General features: G+C 38.3%; 1 pseudogene; it reads right to left on the reverse strand.

Annotated features, from left to right (window-relative positions):
• Positions 1-10,824: 10,824 nt before the first annotated feature.
• Positions 10,825-11,582, reverse strand: LOC113931327 (annotated as a pseudogene).
• Between the last annotated feature and the right edge of the window lie 1,061 nt (positions 11,583-12,643).

The raw sequence follows: 12,643 nt of genomic DNA on the forward strand, positions 1-12,643 counted from the left end.
TGTTAATGAGTGCCATCAATTCAAAGAGTGTCTAAGATTAGTCATTGCCCGAGAAAATCTGAAGTGTCAAAGAATCTTTCAGCTTACATATAAAAGAAACTCCATAGCAGTTTTATCAAATCTGACAATCCTAAAAATTTACATGACATTATTTATAATGAGTTGTGAAGCTGAAAGAACTGGTTTTAAACTAGCAATGAAAAAAAAGTAAATTCCTATCACACTACAGGTTAAAAGCAATCATCTTTCTATTCTTTCCATGGACATTTATATTACAAAACCATTGTCTAATGAAGAGGCAATCAACAAGTGTCAGGCAAAACTTGTGCAAAGAAAAGTACTGTAGAGGTGTTCAAGTGGTGATTTAATAAAAATGTTATTTTTTAGATGTTAAAAATGTTTGTCAGCTTTCTAAAACTTGGAAGTTTGTTGAGATTGCTTTTCTCTTCCTAAATATTTTTGCTTACACCCAAAATTGCATTCAAAATTTTATGCTATTTCTCTTAAAGAGGGCCCCAAATTACATAAGCTTTAGAACCCGCCAAATCTAGATGTGCCCTACTCTGACCACTCGTTACCTAGTTAAAATTGTCTCCCTCTACTTTCCAGTATGAACCCTCTACATTGAGCCAGCTTCTGATCAAGCCAGTTTCTGTACCATGCGTATTGATACCTGCCTCTGCTTTTATTCAGCTTAGCTTGTCATCCATCCTTCAGTTGCCCAACTATGCATATACTCTTCCTCCTTAAAGAGTTAACTCAAGAGCCATCATCTGTAGGAAGTTTTTCTTGATTTGATCATTCCCACTCAGATGCAATTTGGTCACTCTTTTCTCTGAATCAGCTTTCACCTCATATTAACTTATATAAGAGTTAAGTACTATAAGTCAATCCCTCACTAGATTGTGATGGTTCTCAGAGCAGGAGGAAGTTCCTTTAGGATAGTTTCTGCCAGAATGCCTGGTACATTATTTTCCTCACTGTAGGCTTTCAAGTGATGTTGGTTGAATCAGTAGGTGGGTGGGTAGTGGGAGTCTATTTTTAGAACACAACTGAATTCCACCCCTATGAAGCTATTTTTTCCTGTCTACCCAAGCCCAAATCAATTTCTCCCTTTGTAAAAATTTCCTTTTGCATTATGATCTGTATCTTGATCATTTATCATGTAACAACAGCAATTAATATATGTTGTCTTCCCATTTAAATTGATAGTAGGAACCATGACAGATTTCTTTGGGAACTCCCCTAGAGCCTTGCTATTCAACTGAATTGTTTAACTGCATTTTTAAGCACATTTTATTTCTCCAGTACAAGATAGTCTTTCCTTTATTTTTATTGAAGATGGAATGTAACATTCACAATCACTGCCATAACTTTCCAACACCTGTACACTCATTTACTTATTATTTTCTCTTAACACACTCATTTAAAAATGTGTATTTATATATATATGCATATATATATATATATATAAAGGAAACAGCCTAAGTAGAAAGTCAGGATTGCTAGTTCTAAAGAACAGTTATGATTCCTAGCTTCTGCCAAATGTTCTGATCCCAAGCCTGTTTCCTGTTTATGAAACAAGAAGATTTTCAAATGTTAGAAAAATGTTAAAGACTCATTAGCACCAAATTGAGGCTTTCCTTAACATAATCCACTCATTCACACAATTGATATTTGTTGTCCTCCTACTCTGTGCCTGGATATTCAAGACACCTGGCCTCACTGGAACCCTAACTGGGAGAAAATAGCAATCAGTACAAACAAGCACATGAGTTCACTTGAGTTGGAGAAAATTCACTGAAGAAAATAAAATGGGTTAATATGAAAGAGTGACTGGGATGAGAGTCATATTCGATGGGGCAATTAGAATAATAAAAAGTTTGTTAAGAAAAGAGCTTTCTCACTGAGTTATTATTTGTTAAGACTATCTCTGTGCATCACCCAAAATAATTCATGTGTAGGGCAGATGTACATGTCTTACATTTTGGCAAACAGTAGACCATATTTACTTTTTGCAGTAAATAGATCTGGATAAAAGTCTCAGCTCTACCACTTAGCAGTTGTTAAATCTTGGCCAAGTTACCTAATTCTTTTCAGTTTCAGTTTCCTTATCAGAAAAATGAGGACAATCAAAATAAGATAAAAAATAAAAACCATAGGAGTGCTATAAAGATTAAGAGAAAGTAGGCAATATGCTTAGCAGAGCGCCTGGTGCATCATACACGGTCTTTTCACAAGAGTCCTACGGCACTTTCACCCTTTAACAATCATCGGTCCTTTCAGTAAATAAAGAGAGCCTTAAGTGATTAGAAATTGGCAGAGGCTGTACAGTTCTTACCCCCAAACCTCACCACTCGGTGTTATGCTTCATTGAAAATAGGTCTTTGACCAAATTGTGTCCTATGTACAAATATTTGTAAGCACAAAACCATTCATGACTGCATGTAGCTCAAGTGAATTGCCACTCTGCACTGAGGCACACAGAATGACATCTTGTAGCAAAGATTTGTTCTCGGGCAGATACAATGATATTCCTTCGGCAGGAGCAGCCAGTGTGGTAGTCTCATCAGGGGGCGGAGTCCTCTGTGAAGTGGAGGGACGTGGAGTCAATGGGGATCTAGACACTGAGCTCTGCACAGAGCGTCATAGGTTGCTGGGATTGTCAGATTCATATACCTGCTTCTCCCAAGGGTAGCATAACCTGTGCAGTCTTTCTGACCAGCCATCTCTCTTCAACTCTCTAGTAGTGAAACATATTAACATCTCTTATTTATTTTATTTTTAAAGATTTTATTTATTTGACAGACAGAGACACAGCGAGAGAGGGAACACAAGCAGGGGGAGTGGGAGGGGGAGAAGCAGGCTTCCCGCTGAGCAGGGAGCCTGATGCGGGGCTCGATCCCAGGACCCTGGGACCATGACCTGAGCCGAAGGCAGATGCTTAACGACTGAGCCACCCAGGTGCCCCTAACAGCTCTTATTTTCATCGCAAAATCTCTGGTATAGATTTTGACAATAATATTGGAAATGCTAAATAACTATTTCCGTTTTGTGGATTCCAACGTAAGTTACTTCAAATGCTAATTAACTGTCCCTACAGTGAAGTTGTCTTAATTTGTACACACATTTATATCACACTGTATATACTGAAGTATTTTTTTATTTTTTAAATCTTATTTATTTTTTAAAGATTTTATTTATTTATTTGACAGAGAGAGACACAGCAAGAGAGGGAACACAAGCACGGGGAGTGGGAGAGGGAGCCCCATGTGGGGCTCGATCCCAGGACCCCGGGATCATGACCTGAGCAGAAGGCGGACACTTAGTGACTGAGCCACCCAGGCGCCCCTGAAGTATTTTTAAAGTAAAATACTCCACCAAATAACAAGGCAATAATGTTACCTGTTATTTACAGTATAATAAATATAGGTAGAACCTTTGTTGTAACAATTAGAACTATTTTATTTTTTTTATTTTTATTTTTTATTTATTTATTTTTTTTAAAAGTCTTTTTTTTTAAGATTTTATTTATTTATTTGAGAGAGAGAATGAGAGAGAGAAAGCACATGAGAGGAGGGAGAGTCACAGGGAGAAGCAGACTCCCTGCTGAGCAGGGAGCCCGATGCGGGACTCGATCCCAGGACTCCAGGATCATGACCTGAGCCGAAGGCAGTCGCTTAACCAACTGAGCCACCCAGGCGCCCCAATTAGAACTATTTTAAAGGAAAATTCAGTGATCTTATTATTAGATAATTACCTATTCTTTCCATCCCTAATGATTCTGTGAAGTTAAACAGAGCTTTCAAGAAGAGCTGATTAACTCTTTCTGGTCAGCAGTTAACCAGAGCAGTAGCCTTTATGAACTCATAAGCCATGTCAGATAAATAGTAGGTGTTTACTGTAGCCTTCCTTTTGGATAGACAGGAATAGTCCCAAAACACCGATTGTAGATATTATTATGATGACTGCTTCTGTTTCAAATGGAAAGAGAAAATGAAAACTAACAGTTTCCTTTCGTTTTCCCTCCAGTTGTAGTTGTTTGTAGTAGAAACAGCATGGTGTACAACAGGAAGTCCAGCCCTGCCACTAATTAGCTGTGGATTATGCACAAGTCACAGCTTCTGTGCTTCCATTTCCTTATCTATAAAGTGTGTATCGTATGCACTCTCTCTAACTGGCAGAGTCGTTTTGAAAAGAGAATGAAGTTGCTAGATGAGGACAGGCATTGAAAAATTTAAAAGCACGACACTGATATACACTGCTATTCTTAATATTTTTCTTTCAGGCTGATTTCTAATCAGAAAGCATAATAACATAGGAGCCAATGGTAATAGCTTTAGTGACAACAGTCCAATTAGACATCAGTGGGTGGCAGAAGGTAGGCTACTAAAATATATCAGCATATATAGAAGTCATTCATTTTTCATAAATGCCAAAGTAAAAGAAATGTTTTCTTCACTGGAGAAGCTGACACTGTTATTTCTAGAACTGCAATAAGGTATTCACTAGTGCTCCACCTCCAACTTTTTACATGTATATTTTACATTTATATCTATAAATCTAGTAGAAACATTTTCTTGATGTTTTTGAGGTGTATCTGAGTACACTGTCATGTAGTTCAGTGCTGTAGGCTAGGTAGCTGCCTATATGTTTTGATGCCAAAAGCTCAAAAGGTACTTCTTTCTCCAGTCTTCATTCCACATTCCTAAAAAGGCCAAGACCATTTGCATCAACTTTTGTAAGTTTTCCTAAGAAGATTTTGACTGTGTTAGGTGTTCTCTTACACTGGAGAAGAAATATATTAGTAACTATGTTGTAGGAATTTATTTTATTAATTTAACGTCAATGTCCGGGAAGCAATGGAATGAGTACAAACATGCAGGAAACGCTCTAAGATGATTTTTCTGTCTTGGTCTCATGAAATGTAAGGAAAGCAGAGGAAGACAGAAGGGACAGCAGGAGACTGCTTGAGAACAACAACAGAAGGGTTAGAAAGATGGGGCAAACGGAGGACCAACTTGACATCCTTCACCACTTTGCTGGAGATAAACTTGGAAAACTGAGATGAGGAATCAACTGACTTGGCAAAAATGCAATCTGCGTCCCAATTCCCATTGAGAATCCTCAAGCATTCAGAGATAGGGAGGCCATGTCAAAATGAAAAGTCCCCAAAGGCAAATTTTACCTCATTTATAGTTCGGCCCTCTATTTCTATTTGCATAAAACATATTATTTCATTTAAACCTTATCATATCATGCTCTGTGTGAAGCCAGATAGTCTCCAGTTAAAGAACCACCTACTAAAGGCTGGGCACTGTGATAAAATCCATAAGATATACAAATTGAAAAAAAAGGGGGATCTTTAATCTCCAACAACTAACTTGTTATATAATCCTCTCTTCGTATCGCTCATCTGTAGGCACTTATATCTTCCTACTGCAGGATCTGAAGCCATACCTGACCAAGGCAAAGTGTGCACAAGGAGATGCATTTCAATCACTGAGTAAGATTTTGAATTAATCCTGTTGCTCTAAGTCAAATGTCTGATGTCCCTCAACTTCTCTATTAAACTATATATATCCAGTTTGTCCTACTGAGCTAGGTCTTTGTTTCTGAGTGTTAATTTTCATTGGCACTGAAGCCTTGTCTGAATCCTGAATACTGGAGAGTGGAGTATGTCTGGGGCCTTGAAAAACTTTCCGTGTATCACCAATTACTTTTGTCTGTATTTCTTCTACTTGCCAGGAGTCTTGCTCAAAATTTGATATAACACCTGTAAACATACAGTGCTGCAATCAATCTGAAATTGTCAATCGCCACTTTCTGAAGCCTCCTGTTTCTGTGACTTTACACACTAGATCAGATTCCTTAGGACTCTATTGCCAGCCAAGATAAAGCCCAAGGTAACCATGTTTGATTGACTACTCCAATTTAAGCTACTGATTATCCCTCTCAGGAATTCGTTTTATAGTGATGTCAGCAAATCGTTTGCATTCTACCTGTGCACCTATCCTTTCCCTGCTAGCTTTGAAATTTAGCCTACCTGGGTCAGGATTGTCAACTTAACAATCAAGTTAAGAGCCAGTGACTGATTTTGATTGATTTTCCTATGACTGATTTTCCTATGATTGATTTTCCTAATCATAGTCAAGATATATATACAAATTCTCTACTGTGTCTTGTCTGCTCTTACAATCCAGAAGTGCAAATTATTTTTATTTTCTTCACGTCTTCAAATCAGAAGATTAATTTATGATGGCACAACCATCTGTTATTTCCAAGAAACATCTACAATGAATTTACTGATACTTTAAAGAAAGTGAGAAGAAAAGAAGGAAGGGAGGAAGGAAGGAAGGAAAGAAGGAGGGGAGGAAGGAAAGAAAAAAGGAAGGAAGGGAGACTTCATTAAACACAGTGAAAAATTCAATATTTGGGATATTGGCTTACATTCCAAGTATATTTCAAATGGAACATAAAAATCTGCAATTTATGACACAAGTGTGAAAACTTCTCCCTTGGTGCCAACTTTCTTTGGTGTCTGTCAGCTGGAACTCAAAACAAAATAAAACAAAACAAAAAACACTGCTCTCTAACTGTTCAAGGAACACACTTATTATACTACGTAACACACCATTAATGCAGAATTAAATTTTTTAACATTAAAAATTTATATTTGTGACTTACATTAATTTCCACAGCATGGTACATGGCATTGTTTGCTCTTATGATTAAAGCACTTATCTTAAAAACACTGCCCTAGATGGCAGAAGAGAATAAACTAGCATAAGTAGGAGTACAAAACATGAAGGTGTAAATTGCCTTCAAAAGTCAAGTCTAGAAAAAGAGGTTAGAAGACAAATTTCACATTCCTGTTTAGGATCTAAATTGAAGTGTAATTATATGATAATGAAAGTTATTTTCTTGTGTGATACATCAACTGGCTGTGATGGCAGCTACCAAAATCGAAATGCACCCAAATTTGTAACAATGTCAATAAAGTTAGAATATGTGTATGGTCTCATAAGGTCACTGTGTGAAATAAACAACATATTTGTTTCGGTTATGAGTTTCAATTATATTGGTCTACTAAACATCACCCCATAAATCGTTAAATGATGTGAACGAAGACAGAAAAATACAAATGGACAAGAATATAGGCTTCTATTCTCATATGAAATTGTAAAAATACTAATTTGAAAGCCATATAAAAAACTGGGGAAGTTTCACAATAAAAATATATCATATGACTAAATAATTCATATTCCTTTATTTATTTTACATCATTTATCTCTTTCTTAGAACTGCTTACTATAAAGCTAAAGTTAAGATGGTATGTGAAAGCAATATTCAAAGATTGGAATGACTGTTCTAAGGTGTCAGCCAAGAAAACTTTCCTTTCTTTATGGACAAAAGACAAATTATGACCATAAAATAACCAAAGCAGAGAGCAGTATATGCTTTAAGAATGAAAGTGGTATAGAGGCTCCTGGGTGGCTCAGTCGGTTAAGCATCTGACTCTTAATTTCGGCTCAGGTCATGATCTCAGGGTCCTGGGATCCTGCCCCGTGTCAGGCTCTGCCCTCAGTGGGGAGTCTGTTCCCTCCCTCTCCCTCTGCCTCTCCTCCTGCGCACTCTCTCTCTCTCTCTCGAATAAATAAATAAATCTTTTTTTTTTAAAGAATGAAAGTGGTATATATTAAGGCTTATGATATAATTCCTTCCCAAGGGGGACATAAAAAGGGTAAAAAAAATTAAAGTATCATTGAAATTATGAGAGGCTCCCATTCATTTAACACAATTTGGAGGAATATCATGTAGTTATAAAGTATTTTGGATGACATTAGAAGTATACACTAAGGAAATTTAAGAAAGAAATAAGATGAGGGAAAAGAAAAAAAAATGGAGAGAGGGAAACAAGCCATAAGTGACTCTTTTTTAAAAAAAGATTTTATTTATTATTTATTTGCAAGAGAGACAGACAGAGACAGTGAGAGAGAGCACAAGCAGGCTCCCTGCTGGAGCCTGGTGTGGGACTCGATCCCAGGACCCTGGGATCATGACTTGAGCCGAAGGCAGCCACTTAACCAACTGAGCCACCCAGGCATCCAGCCATAAGTGACTCTTTTTTTTTTTTAAAGATTTATTTATTTATTTTGAGAGAGTGAGAATGAGAGAGAGAGAGAGAGAGAGAGAGAGAGAGAGAGTACATGAGAGCGGGGAGGGTCAGAGGGAGAAGCAGGCCCCTCGCTGAGCAGGGAGCCCGACGCGGGACTCGATCCCGGGACTCCAGGATCATGACCTGAGCCGAAGGCAGTTGCTTAACCAACTGAGCCACCCAGGCGCCCAAAGTGACTCTTAACAATAGAGAACAAACTGAGGTTTGATGGAGGGATGTGGGTGGGGGATGGGCTAGGCAGGTGATGGGTAAAAACAGAGAATATAGCAACAAGGACAAAATATTGACAAGTATAAAAGAAGAAAATCTTCCAAAAATGACAGAAATCCTGAGTCTGCAAATCAAAAGGCTTCACTGTTCCAAGAAAAGTTTATAATGACAAAACAATATAGAGGTATCCATCGTGATTTAACTTTGGAGATAGAGAAGGACTGTTACAGATACCCAGATATAAGAAGACCACTACGGCATGAAGATATTGTTGGCTACAAGTCAAAGAATGAATGGTTTGAAGTTGTTTAAAAATAAGTGTTTCCATGAAAAAATGCTCAACATCACTAGCCATCACGGAAACACAAATCAAAACCACAATGAGATACTTCCTTACACCAGTTAGAGTGGCAAAAATTAACAAAACAGGAAACAACAAATGTTGGCGAGGATGTGGAGAAAGGGGAACCCTCTTACACTGTTGGTGGGAATGCAAGCTGGTACAGCCACTTTGGAAAATAATATGGAGGTTCCTTAAGACGTTAAAAATAAAGTTACCCTATGACCCAGCAATTGCACTACTAGATATGTAGTGGAAAGAAGGGGCACATGCACCCCAGTGTTCACAACAGCAATGTCCACAATAGTCAAACTATGGAAGGAGCCGAGATGCCCTTCAGCAGATGAATGGATAAAGAAGATGTGGTCCATATACACAATGGACTATGACTCAGCCATCAGAAAGGATGAATACCCACCATTTACATCGACATGGATGGAACTGGAGGGGATTATGCTAAGTGAAATAAGTCAAGCAGAGAAAGACAATGATCATATGGCTTCACTCATATGTGGAATATAAGCAATAGCGCAGAGGACCGTAGGGGAAGGAAGGGAAATCTGAAGGGGGAGAAATCAGAGAGGGAGATGAACCGTGAGAGACTATGGACCCCAGGAAACTAAGGGTTTCGGGGGGGGGCTGGGGGGATGGGATAGCGCGGTGATGGGTATTAAAGAGGGCACATGTTGTGATGAGCATTGGGTGTTATATATAACTAATGAATCATTGAACACTACATCAAAAACTAATGATGTACTATACAGTAGCTAACTGAACATAGTAAAAAAATTAAAATTAAAAAATAAATAAATAAAAAGTAAATAAAAAATAGGTATTTCCATTTTTGTTTTGTTTTTATTTTCCTCACACTAGAAGCAATCCAAAAGAGGTCGTTCCAGAATTGTTACTGTGGCTCAACAATGTCCACAAGGATCTGGGCCCTTTATATCTTTTCACATCACCATCCTTAGCATGAAGACTTTTGTCTTCATTTTTTTTCTATCATGATTAACATGACTATTGTGTCATGTCTCATTAAGTCCTTACATAGCTACACCTAAAAGTAGAAATAAAGGGTAGATACTTTCTCCTCATGGTCTGTGTGTCTATCTATCATCTATCTATCTATCATCTCTCTATCATCTAGTTGTTTATTTGACTAGACGTTTTATTTTCGAAGTACAAAGGATGGAGATGCAATAATATTTGGCATTTTAAATTTGTTTGTTTTATTTAAGTTTAATGTTAATTCCATGCTGTGTTGAGGTAAGAACAATACAGATTCTGTATCTGTGGCTCCAGGCAGATATCTGGTAGTACAAAGGAACTTCAAGTTACACACACTGAACAAAAAATGTTGAGGGAGTGAAGTAGGGGAGGACACCTGGCAGAGAGGGAAGAAGAAAAAACAAATAATTGAACACCCACACAGACTTTTCCACACCGCCTTCAAAGCTAACTTGCTTTAGAGAAAGAGTATAAAGTAAGCAAGAGTGAGATTCAACAATTGTTGACCTGTTACCAGCATCATGCTTTTCAGCAACATTTCAGGAGAGTCTGAAGCACTTTTTACGGCAAGACCATACCAACAAACTCCCCAAACAACCCTAACCACCTCAAGCTAACACCCAATTAATTTTAAACATTGGCATAAAATTTGATCTAACCAATTAAAGAAAGGAAAAATGGTACCACTCATGCTTCCACAGTGTGATTAACCTCTCTCTTAGATGCTTGCATCACCTAGCAGTCAAACGGCTTTTGAATTTAATTTCCATTTCAAATGGTGATCTTGCCCCATCTGGCAGGAGATAATACAGTAATGCCGAAAAAGCTTCTGTGTAGTCCTGCTAGTGTCCTAAAGAACCAAAAAGCTGGAACCAGTAAAATCCACAGAAATTCATTCTTGCCTTTAAGAACTTTTGAAAAAATGTTTGTTTAAAAACCACTGGGGCAGAAACCTACATTCTGAGGTAGAATGTAAAAGTCAAATTTGGTGTTTCTCAGTGACAATGGGGAATTTCCAAAGGGTTGGGGGGGGGAATGGGAAGGAGTAGGGAGGTCAGAGATGGTTTCTCTTTTTGGCCTTTAGGTCTCACTGATTTTCATCTTCTGTATCATGCAGAAATTCTTTATTCTGCTCTTTCCCATCACCCTGCATGTCTGAAGTCCACAGTGTCAGATTATCATGTAACAACTGCATCGTAAGTATAGAGTCCCTAGAACTTCCTTCACTCAGCATATCCATTTCTGTAACAGCATCGTCAAAGGCCACTTTGGCCAACCTGCAGGCAATGGTCAGAGGAATTAAGAATTTTGTAGTAGAATACAGAAAAATTGAGGGCAAGACCTGAGAGAATGAGATGTGGTGGTCCAAGTTCTATCATTGCAATATCAATCACAGTTTTAAAGCCACTAGGCTGTTCTCCAGAGCCTCCTGCCTGTAGGAAATTCAGGCAGATACCTGTGATAGTGCCCTTTTGTTTTATAACAGAAAACCTTGGACCCGCCAGTGTTAGCCACTGGAATGAAGTGTTTGCCCAGTGTTTCCAAACCGTCATAAAAGATTAACCGTAGTCAATCTCAACCACTTGCCAATATTCCTGAATTATTTTCAGTTTGTCTACTCTTTCCTTGTCTTCTTCTACCTGTTCAATGCTGCTGATTATTCTCCAGGAGGATCTTCTAGCTAGCTCCAATCACATTTCTGTATGCAACAGACAGGTTTCTTTCTTTCAGTGTCATCTCAACATTCATCTCTGCTACTTTCTTCATTCATCTTACCACTTCATCCTATCAAGAAGACTGCTTGGCCAGCTTCACCTGGTACACCAGATCTTCGTGAGCATCCATAGTGGTGGCAGCTCCAGTGGGGTCTATGCGACAGATGGAAGCAGATAGCATCTCTGACTCATCCTCCCTCTCCACACCTCTCTCTCCATTTATTAGTGAGGAAAATCATTTTGTTTAATTTTTTTTTTTTTTTTTTTTTAGAGATAGAGAGATTGTGTGTATGCAAGCAGGCCAGGGGGTGGGGAGGGGCAGATGGAAAGGGAGAGAATTGTAAGCTGACTCTGCACTAAGCACAGAGCCCAACTTGGGGCTCAATCCCATGACCCTGAGATCATGACTTGAGCTGAAATCAAGAGTCAGACGCTCAAACGACTGAGCCACCCAGGTATCCCAAGGAAAATCTTTCTTATTTTTTTAAAGGTTTTATTTATTTACTTATTTGACAGAGAGAGAGTGCACAAGCAGGGGGAGTGGCAGGCAGAGGGAGAGGGAGAAGCAGGCTCTCCACTGAGCAGGGACCCCAACACGGGGCTCGATCCCAGGACACTAGGATCATAACCTGAGCCGAAGGCAGATGCCCAATCAACTGAGCCACCCAGGTGCCCTGGAAAATCTTTCATAGAATGATCTAGCAAAATTTTCCTTACATCTTTTGAGCTAGAACAAGGCCACATAACTACAGTATAGCTGTAAGAGAGGCTAGGGAAGTGGGTCCCTGACATTTTCATGCTCTGTTATTAACAATGGACTTTGATGGCAAGTAAGAAGTGAAAGGGGATGGGCTAATGCATAAATAACTAGAAGTGTCTGCTACAGTCATCTACTAAGGGACAAAATGATTGGGCTATTCTTAGATTTTCAACAATCCCAGATGCCAAATATAAAAATAATACCAGAAAATTTTATAAACTATACATATGTACTTATATATATACATGTATACATACATATGTACATAAAAGAACACAAATCATAAGTCTATATAATTTAATGAATTTTATACACAATGAACATACTTAGAAAAGCAACCAGATTAAGAAATAGATTATTACCAGGACCCCAGAATCCCCTCTTTGACCCACCTGCTCTCCAAATGTAACCATTATCTTGACTTCCAACAT

The sequence above is a fragment of the Zalophus californianus genome, chromosome X (genome assembly GCF_009762305.2).
Source record: "Zalophus californianus isolate mZalCal1 chromosome X, mZalCal1.pri.v2, whole genome shotgun sequence".
Lineage (NCBI taxonomy): Eukaryota > Metazoa > Chordata > Mammalia > Carnivora > Otariidae > Zalophus > Zalophus californianus.